Source organism: Micrasema longulum, unplaced genomic scaffold (assembly GCF_059751315.1).
Source record: "Micrasema longulum isolate JH-2025_06_02 unplaced genomic scaffold, ASM5975131v1 h1tg000113l, whole genome shotgun sequence".
Taxonomy (NCBI): domain Eukaryota; kingdom Metazoa; phylum Arthropoda; class Insecta; order Trichoptera; family Brachycentridae; genus Micrasema; species Micrasema longulum.
This window is the reverse complement of record NW_028277319.1, coordinates 785630-796930: the sequence shown is the minus strand read 5'-3', so window position 1 is coordinate 796930 and position 11301 is coordinate 785630.

Here is an 11301-nt window from a genome sequence, read left to right as displayed (position 1 = left end):
CATGAATGACTCGCCCACTGTCTGTATTCAATGCCCGTAGTGAGGCTTATTTTCGGAATTTATATATTCAGTCATATCACTACACTACCTCAGGAATTACACTGGCTACGTTTTCTACAGAGGGTGAAATACAAATTCTGTTGGGTTATATATATATATGTCACTCCACAACTCTGCTCTGGAGTATCTAAGGGAACTATGCATTCCAGAAGAACTAGCTGACAGGCGTCTTACGCTTAGATCAGCCACGTCTACGGCGAGAGGAAAAGTTATTATACCTCTACGCAAACTGCGCACTAAATTCAATGAAAGCGCATTTGTAGTCGCAGGCCCTACGGCATGGAATGCTCTCCCAGCAGAGGTGCGAGGCTGTGAGAGTGTAGTGTTGTCTCGGAAAAACTTAAAACCCACTTGTTCTCTACGTCATTTCAATAAATCCGTAGCATCTGATAACAAAATAAATTGTTTCACTTAAATTACAAATTTAAAAGTTTCAGTTGAATTTACCAACATTTCGAAAATGGCGCTGTATAAGTTAACCATGATTAAAATAATATTTTTCAATATTAATTTTGAGGATGTGATGTTTTCGTGCAGATATTAATATATCGGAAGTAAGTCAACTTGAATGTGATATTTTTGGTAATACAAAAAATTAACAATCATGCAGGTAAATTTATTAATTCTGCTGACTTCAGACTCGACGTTGCTGAAACATTTTGCAAATTTGAGATAATTCCAATGGGAGGTAAGCAAAGTCTTGAGAAGAAAAATTTACTGCAAGAAAAATAGAAAAAAGGCCCTGACCACGAATTATTCCTTAACTTCCTTGACGAGATGTCAGTAAATATATACTCGTATACAGAGATAAAAAAATACAGGTTGTTGAGGCTACACCCAAAGGATATGTGAAAAGTGTCTGCTTATGCTATCATAAGTTTAAAATTAATTTTTAATTTATTTAACCTAACTTAACCGGCTTTAATGCCACGTTGCATATCAGCAAAGAAATATTATTTTTGAATACACAGAAACTTCGTTATCAGAAATATTTTGAAATTGTTTTTCCATTAATTACAACGCAGATCAATTTAATCACGTAAAATGGCTGATTTTTTATTTTTGAAGCACTGCCTAAACACTTGTGCCTAGAATTCTCTATTTCCCTTTCAAAGATAGTTTCCCTTTCAGTTGCAACAAATTTAGATAAAAAAAAAAGTTTGTATTTGAAGCACTAACGTCGTCCACCAAATCAATAATATAGAAACATTGTTAAAAAATCACAAAGATAAGGTCCTTAAATATAATAAATCAGAGATATACCAATTAAATTGTAATGGTTGCGATTCAATCTACATTAGAAAAACTAAAAGAAACTTTAATAACTTTAATAACTTCTTTATTAGTGTTTTTTTTTTCTTTTTTCGTTTCTTTTCTTAATTATTTTATAAGTAAAAAATATTTCTCTTTATCATTTTTTTTACATCATTATATATTTTTATACATAAACATATACTATTTACCTAAATATTAGTTTTCAATAATAATACATATACATATTTGTATATATATATTTTTTAATGTTATTCAAAATTTGCTTCTTAGTTATTTTTTAAATTGGTTCAAAGTATTTCTAATACCAAATTATCTTTTTTTATCCATAATTCTACAACTGGTAATATTTTATTATTTTATAAAGTTTATATTTCTTAGACTTTCTAAATTATTCATATTGTTTTAAATGCTCTGTATTACTTATAATTATGCTTACATGTATGTATATTTAATTGTATTTGTAACTAATATGTAAAAGGCACTAAGTGCCGTTTATTTCAATAAAATAAAATAAAATAAAATATAAGAGTAAAAGAACACTTAAAGTGCCTAAATAACAATCATTTTTCTAAATTCGCAAAACATCAGATGGGAAAAATCTTAATTTTAATAAAGACACTGGATTAAAAATTCTTCACGTTGAAAATAAAATATTAAAATTAGACAACTTGAAAATCTTAGAAATTAAAAAAGTGATTGTGATGACCCAATAGTTCTTTATAAAATAATTCACTCTATATTCGATTTCCCTGACAAAACAAACTTGCAGATTACAAATATTATTTGAAGATTCTTCATTTGGAAACTAGTATTTTGAATATTATTTCTGAAGGACTATTTTTCTTAGAAAGGATACCGTTGATACTGGATAGTGGCGTTCGAAATTGCCATTTTTGGCAGTATTTGGCATTTTAAACGAAATCGGCCAGTGCTCAATGTTGACGTTTCAATTATGTAAATATCTGATGAATGCCATTGGGGTATTTTTCAATAAACTTAAACAAGTGTTGCATTAAAATAGTGTAGGATAAAGCTACGTATATAGTGAAGTCAATAATAATAAATTGTCCTTTGAGTTGATTTCCACAGAACCACAGAAAAAATAGCTATTTAATTTTATATCACTCTTATATTATGTACTTACATGTAGGCATAAATGAATGAACATTTTTTGTAGATCACACATAAAATAAACCACTGTTTGTCTCTGATATGTAATCTATATAATATTTAGTAATCACTGTTGAAATAAAATAGGATAGAAAACATTCGTTAGTTATACTTTGCTTAAAAGAAGCTTATGTCGCTTTGAAACCCGTCTGTAGAAAAAACAAAAAATAAGTGGTTAAAAACAAACTTGTTCTACAATTATTTAATTTAATTAATCACCATCAAAATGACCGAAAGTAAAATAAACAAGATCTATAAAGGGTTGATTTTTTTCAATCAACGCCTCGTCAGCTCGAGTTTCCTGTGAGTTTTTGTATTTAACATAAATTTAATTTGAAAAGTTTAATTCTCCATATGTTTGTTGAGAAATAAAACAAACGAAAAAGAAAGAGAGCAACATTTTGGGAATCTCAGAACCAGACAGGGTAATTTAGGAAAATAAATGTACGAGAATGCCCCTGTTTTAAGAGTTCATCACCCCAGACAGATATTAGGCATAACTTTCACTAAAGATTCCAACAAGCGTTGTTTAACAGAAGTTTTCCAGTACAGTTTTAAATCTAGAAGTCTTTACTAAAGTACGTTTTATGATAGTTATAAATGGACGTAGACAGTAAATCAAAGTTAATTGTACGTCTAATAAAATCCTGATCGCTCGTAAATAGTTCTTTGTTCCGGTTATGACCCCTTTCACCGTAATTTCTTACCGGCTTTTTCCTGTTATTTGTTAGCTTGTTCTATTTGGCAAATACGTATTACATAAATATATCCATGTAAAAACTATTTGTAAACACAGTGTGTTTCAACTGAGTGGCATGAAATGCCCTGAATTTTTCATTTATTTATTTCTATAACAAAAAAGTAAATATGTTATTAAGAACTGGGGCATTAAACGCCACTGCATTTTTTTTTTAAATCTCTGATTTCATTCATATAACTCCATTACTTCGGGAATTACAACGACTAAGTTTTCCACAAAGAGTGGAAACTCCGTTGGTCTTTGAATATGTCACTGCATGATGCTACTCTAAAACATTTGAAAAAATTATGTATTTTTGATGAAATAGCTGATAGATATCTTATGCTTAGATCAGCTACATCAAAGGTTCTAAAACTTTTGTTAATCACCGCCCACTTTGAGAATGAAAAATTTTCTAAAGCCCTCCATTTTTTTAAAACATCCCTTCAATTTCATATTTTAAAAACAGCTATTCCAATAATTATTTTTAAACATGCTTCATGCTATTTCTGAATTTCAGTTTTCATTTTAAAAGAGCTTCTTTGAAAAAAGAAATTAAAACGCATTCATTTTTATTAAAACCAAAAGAAAACACTTTTAAACTTATCTTATGTGAAAGATGAGGGAGAAACCCCACCTCCACCCGCAGCTATTATAGAGTCCTGCGAGATACTCTGGTCAGCAATGCCATTTCAACGAATCTACTTTCTTTGTACATTTTTTCTTCATGTGATTTTAGTTCAAATCTAGGACAAGAAAGAGTGAGCAATCGATAAATATACACGATTTCTCTACATAAGTCTCCCTGAATGCCTACGTTACGTTTTTTTTTTAAGTAAAAAGAAGAGCCTGATGCATTTAAACGAGTTTGTCAACATAAAGCAAGAATTTACAAATAAATAAGAAAGAAATTATTATTTTTTAAATATGACAAAAATACTTTTTTTAAACTTTTTTAAAATCAGCCATCGCCCTCCTAGACTGCTCTAACGCTCCCACACTCTGGGCCTTCTACCGCCCCTCTGAAGGACTTCAGCGCCCACAAGGGGCATTATCGTTCACTTTGAGAAAAATTGACCTACTACACATCATGTTGAAAGAGAAACGAAGTAAGCCTAGCAAACAAATAAAGCACATCGCTCTTTCTTGAGAGAATATAGTTCGTAAACGACGCGTGTCACTCAAAATATCTTGGCGTATCACCTCTGACACGCGTGTCATAGGTTACCCATTTGCCATACGGCATGGAATGCTCTCCTGGCAGAAGTTCAAAACTGTGAGAGTAAAGTAATGTTTCGAAAAACCCATCTATTCTCTAAATCGTTGAGATAACTCTGTAGAATGTAATGGCAAAATAAATTGTCGTGGGTCGGTACCATTTCTTTAGGTAACGTTTCCATTTCTATCAAATATAAAAATACACAGCTGATGTAATATGAGCCAGATACCTCCCCAACACACTACCCCATAACACGACATGGCAATATTATCCTGCCTTAAGGTAGGTACTATAATCATCCATACATTTATTTATTTATTTAGTATTTCACAGTTTTAAAATGTACAGAGTTTATTTGTTTCAGGTCCCGACTAGCTAGGAAATTCCTGTGTTTAGGAAGGACCTTATTTTATTCATGTGTTTTTTTTATTTTTAATTTCATTAAATGATGCTTAATAAATTCAAAGAATAATATAATATAATATAAAAAATCATCTACAAAAAAATAATATATTACAAAAAAAAATAAATTGCGTTCTTATGATGTATTCATATATTTAATTTTGAGGGCCATTTTCAACGAGTTGTAAATAACTTACTATTGGAAAATGCGAAATAAGTTCGGGTATAGTGGGGTTTGAACCTCGGACCTTTGAGCCGCGAGTCCGAGGTACTAGCCATGGGACCACAACCCGATTTATTTACGAAGGGTATAATAGTCTTAGCAAATATACCACACACATTATTACGTAATAGATAATAGATTAACAAAGTTAAGTTATAATGTTGATTCTACTTCAATGTGGTACTTGTAAATTTGTATCATAAACATACGTAAATTCAAATAGCAGATAATAGTATCAGTGAAATATTTGCTTAAGTTCGGTAACTATAAGACTATTAGCTAAACTTTGATCGCATATTAATTTTAGTTAGTATCTACTTACAAGTATACTTGTTCACTCTTGTACTGTAATAATGTCCTTATCTATAGGGGTATTTATTTACACTGGAAAACTCTTAAGGCATATTTTTTTTACGCACAGTATACGATTTGATCAATCTAGCTGGACAAAAATCAGACTTGTGGCATTTTAAATGGCTCAAAGTGACAGATTATAGATGTGCCAGCAAATAAAACATAATTTTGTTGATTCTGCTCAATTTATTTTCATTTTAAAAATGTTTTTACCATAGTAAAATATTTTTTACTGCTTTTCCTAGGCATTTTTCGCTACAATGAAATTAAGCGATCAGATCACATTCAAACATATTTTATTCAACCACAATTCATACGAACCCGCGAAGTTTTTGATGTGTGACTCAATCTCACCTTCTTAATTTCTTGGTTGTCAACATCTTAAGCCTTTTCGGACATTACTTGTCCTATTGGTATGACAAAATGTCTTATTATCTTTGTTTTATGCACTAAGATTTTATTCTTTGTGTAAAAGTTAACATACAAGTTCGCGAGTCAAAGTAATAATAAGTTCCATTTTTATCATTCGCCGCGGGAACATGATTAAAAAAAATAAAAAAAATCGCTAATAATCACACGAAATAATTATATCTTCAACAAATATTAATGATGCAATGATATGTTGAGATTTTGTTCATGTCTCGACTCAGCCTAACTTTATACTTTAGAAGTATCCGAAATTAAATTATGCTATTTTCAGTGTTTTGAAAATGGTGTTTTTTATGACAGGATTGACGAATATTTTCACGAATATTTTGATGATTTAAAATGCAACAATCAATCAATCATAATCTTGAGTTGAAAAATTTATCACTAAAAAGTACTTAAAGTTACATAAAACACAGTTATGCATGCCCATAGTTAACGTTCATGATCACCCCTAGTGGATGCCGGCTACATGCAATTGAAACGGTAACTTCTCTCATTGCTTTTGAAGAGATTATGGCGCAAAAAAATAGTTTTATGTGCATAACCATTTGAAGGAAATATTGAACGGCATAGTCATATTAAGGAAAAGTAATATTTTAAAATTCCAATTCAGGACATTGGTCTCTTTAGATTAGTTAAATCGTATGCTGTTGGACGGTTAGAAATCTAGACCCCATTTACATGTAACAAAAAAGTGTTTGAATTCAAACGAATAAAAAATTGTTTACAAATAGTATCTACATTATATGTTCTGCAACTACAGAGCGCATGGGTGGTTGGAAATTAAGACGCTATTTAAATCGATCCATGTGAAAAAAATACAAGTCACACTTTTGGTGATTTCGACATTTTTATGTAAGATTACTAAAAAAATACACATCTTTTGGTCCTCATTCAATATTGAATCTTAAATCTTTCCATATTAAAAGAAGATTAGTCCATTGACAAGTTCATTTATAACTTGGAATAAGAATAAAACGTTTTATTTAGTGGCAACACTTTATGAGTGTCCTGGCAACACGACAGCTGTCAGTTTAATAGTTTTACCTTAACAATCCAACGTGACACGCTGCAGGATATTAAAATCATTTCAACATGGATTAAGAGAAGAATCTGACTAGAAAGCTTAAACAAAATTCTGCTAATCTAGACAGTCGAATGTGATCACGGTGTTGACGAGATGATAGAAAATAAATGATAACTATTATTTATTCTAACTGTAGGAAGTGGACTTGATATTATAAACGCCGAATTGTATTCCTTTTTTCTGAAAAATAATAAACCATGATTCCAATTTTTTTGTTTCATTAGAAAAATATTTAGATGCTAAAAGGGAAGAAGTCCGTGGATTAAAAAAATGTAATTAAAAAATTTGCCAACAAAATAATATTTTTAATAAAATTTATATCATTATTATTTATTATTTATCCCAAATTATTAATTAAAAATATGACAAGTTCCTTAAAAAAAAATTAAGATACAGTTTTTATCAAGTTTCTCAAACTTTGAGTCTATGGACTTGTGCCCCATGGATCGATTTATTTACAGTTATAGTTTAAGTTAGAAATATATGTATATTTTATTTTTATTTTTGTATTCATACAATGATTTCAATATCTCGGTAGAAATAAATATATAAAATGTGTTTCAATTACATTATGAAGATAACTTTCACTATAACATGATTATATTTATGCTATGTACTTGTTTTAGTGTATCAGTGTTATTATTGTACATGTTAGGGTGGGTGAGGGTGTGTGTGTGTTTGTAGGGGTGTGTGTATATGTGTATGGGTGTGTAAGTATTGTATGTATGTGACAATGTGTAGTGAATATAAGTGTACTTATTGAACAATGAATATAAAAAATAAAGTTTTTTTAAACCTTAATAACATAAATATTTGTGTTTCTATGATTCCAAATATTTTAATTTTGTAGCCATTTTCAACAAGTTGTAAAAAATTCACTATTAGAACATGAGAAATAAGTTGAGGTTAAAAAAGAAGCTCGCTTGTATATGATTTTATATGACTTTTAACCATTGCCAAAACGATATGCTCAACGATCGTTGGCATTAATATGCTGAGGTAGTACTGAGCGATTACAAGGCTGACTCTCGATACGTTCTCTCAGAAAGATAGTAAAAGAGATGGAAAAAATATAATAACGAAATTTATATTTTACAGTAGTAACTTTCTAACGCCTAGTTTCTCTTATATGTTTAAAGGAGAGAACCTACTGACATTATTTTTTTGCATCTAAGCGTTCATTTTATTAAACTGACAGTTATGTCGGAATTTAATTCGACTTCAAAATTTATTTATTTCCCTCTCATATTTTTAATAAAAAGAAAGAAAAAAATGCCAACCTAAAAAGGATTAATAATTTAAATAAATCATAATTAAAGAAAAAATTGCTCGGTGGAACACAATTTTTGACACTTTTAATGCGTTGATAAACGTATCAAGGGGTTCTAGACCTGTCGGTATAAACCGATGTACTTACATCAAAACTCGATGGTGGGAGGATCGGTAGTATATCCTTGTAGTCGGTCAGGAGAATTTTATCTTCAACTATGACGTCATACTGAAGCTATGTCATTTTAGAGCGTAGATATGTGTGCCGTGACGTACGCTTCCCCTTGTTTCATATCGATGTACCCACCCAAAACTTGAAGGTAGGGGGTCAGCAGTATATCTTTGCAATCGCTAGAGGAAAATTATCTTCAACTATACCGCCAAGGTTAAAGTATGACGTCTTTATCTTCCCATCATAATCGATGCCCACAACCCGATTCTAAATAATAATCTGTCAAGCCTTGTAAATGCTTTGATTTCCATGTTGTTGTTGTGTCACCAATATTGGTTAAGTAACATTCTAAAAAAATATAAGGGGATAATTTTAACACTGTTCCTTTTGACAATGGATATTTTTTAAATATTTTTTATTGGTATTAAAAAGGAAAAGTATGTAATTTTACTTTGAGAAAATATTTCTTTGAAACAAAATTGTGTAATCTTAATGAGATATTAAAAATACTTTTATAAACGAAAACTCACTCAACAGATATTGCTTAGGTAACGATAAAATATTATCAACTCATTAAAAAGGTTTTACATGTCTAAATTTTTACGAAACTGAATTTATTATAGAAAAAATCTAGTGATATTTTTGTATTGTATTTATTTTTTATTTAAGAAGGTAAACATGAACAGAAAATATAAACAGAAAAATAATGAAACCCACTAAACCGCAAAACCGGCTTTTCAGCAGGTTTTTTTTTTCCTTTACAAAGAAATTACATAAATTTTAAAAGTAATATAAACATTATTAAAAACTAAAAGCATACGTATAAATAAATCCAAAAACTTGTAATAGCCTGTGACAAGTTTCACCTTGTAAAAAAGTCCTTCAGGCAAAAATAATTTAGTGTATTTTAACAGAGATGAAGAACATTTTATAGACAAGGATTTTTTATTTTTTTTATTTATTTACAATTTTAAAAAACCCGTTAGGGTTACATCAGAAATTTTATATTGTCTAGTCATTTTATGTTTCGTCTAGTCTAGTTAGTTCAGTCATCATGTGCTTTTTCAGATTGATTTTAAATTTGTGTCCAATAAAAGTTTTTAAGTAGTAAGGTAAGTCGTTGTAGTGTTTAAGTCCATTATGTAGTATTTTTGACTGTCATGTGTTCGTCTTTGCTTTTTCAATATGATAGTGTTGTTGTTGTCTGGTGTTATATTTGTGTATGTCAGCATTTTTGGCTAATATTATGTCGTCGTCTTGTATGTTTCCCAGTGTTATTTTGTGCACAATTTTTAAGGTCTCAATTTTAGTCAAGTAGTTTATGTCAAGCTGGTGTGTTTTTTTGTACAGTTCAGTTGTAGAAGTCAGGTAAGGTAAGTTGTATGTTAGTTTAAGAATTTTATTTTGTTGTCTTTGTATTCTTGTTATGTCTGTCTTGTTACCAGTCCCCCAGAAGGCGATCATGTAACTCAATTTACTTTTGATATAGGCTTCGTACATCATATTTTTTTCTTTTCTAGGTAAAAAATCTTAAATTTTGTAGAAGAGGCTATGTAGTGATGCCATTATTTTAGTGAGTCCGTCTATGTGTTTTGTCCATTTTAATTGTCTGTCCATTGTGAGCCCTAGGTAAGTCATATGTTCTAGTTCTTTAAGAGTTTCGTTGTTTATTTTTATGTTCATGTTATGGTTCTTCTTTTGTGTTTCGAAATGTATTATATTGCATTTCTTGGCATTTAGTGTTGAGAAGTTTTTGTTTAATATATCATTCTAGGCATTTACAGGCCTTACGACCTGTCATTGGCCGGTTTATGCAGCCACTTTACACTTAAATTTACTTACTACATTCAAACAAAGGCAAAATGGTAAACGTTTCATAGTTTGTAAAGTGGCCACTCAAACCAGTTAATGACAGGTCATAAGCCCTGTAAATGCTTTGACTTCTTTATTCCTTTGAATAAAATGTTCTTCATATCTGATATTATATAATATTACTATTAATACCTTCCAAGGAGGTTGAATCCAGTTCTTGCCTACACACATTTGGACAAACTCAAAATATTGTTGAAAAATCATTCAATTCGATTATACAATTTGATGCCTCGACATGGGTTGTATTCAGTAAGGTGTTAATATAGAAAAGAAAATATTTTATTTAAAATAAATCAATATTAATCATACTATTCTAAATTATTTACGCTCAGTGATTTTGTATCAATATATAGTATTCAATTTTATAATGAAGATACTCGTCTCGAAGATGTCGCAAAAGGGGTAAAGCCGGTCATTGGTTATTCTTAATTTATGAATTAAAGATTCAGTTGTCTGTTATTTCTATAATAAATAACAATAAATTGCCACCGAAAATTTTTACTAAAATAAAATTAATGTTAAGGAAAATTAGTTTTAAAGACAAATAGTAAAATTCTAATCAATTGATTTTATCAATGATACAGTTTTATGATTTAGGAATGAACTTGATCACAGAAACAGTAATCAGATTATGTGTACTTTATGGGTAACCCCGAAGAAATATAGACCACATTATAAAATAACGAGCAAGTATTTGTTTCATCGATTGGCGAATTTAATTAACAAAAACAATATCAGACTTTTAAGCCGAAAATGAAAATGAAGACTCCTTTGGTATTTATCTCATCATAAAAAAGGTGATTTCCTTTCCTCACTTTTCCTTTAGAATGCATAAATTTGAAGTACTCCAGACCGCTTTATTGTTACACACTTGAAGCCATAGAATACATAACTCGGCATTGAAAGTATTATGAGTTAAGTAAAGATGTTTTCGTAAAATTGTTATTTTTTAGATCACGGTTATTATATTGAGAGTAAATTAATGATTCGACCTTTTTATTAAATACAGTTATTTACATTATAAAATTTG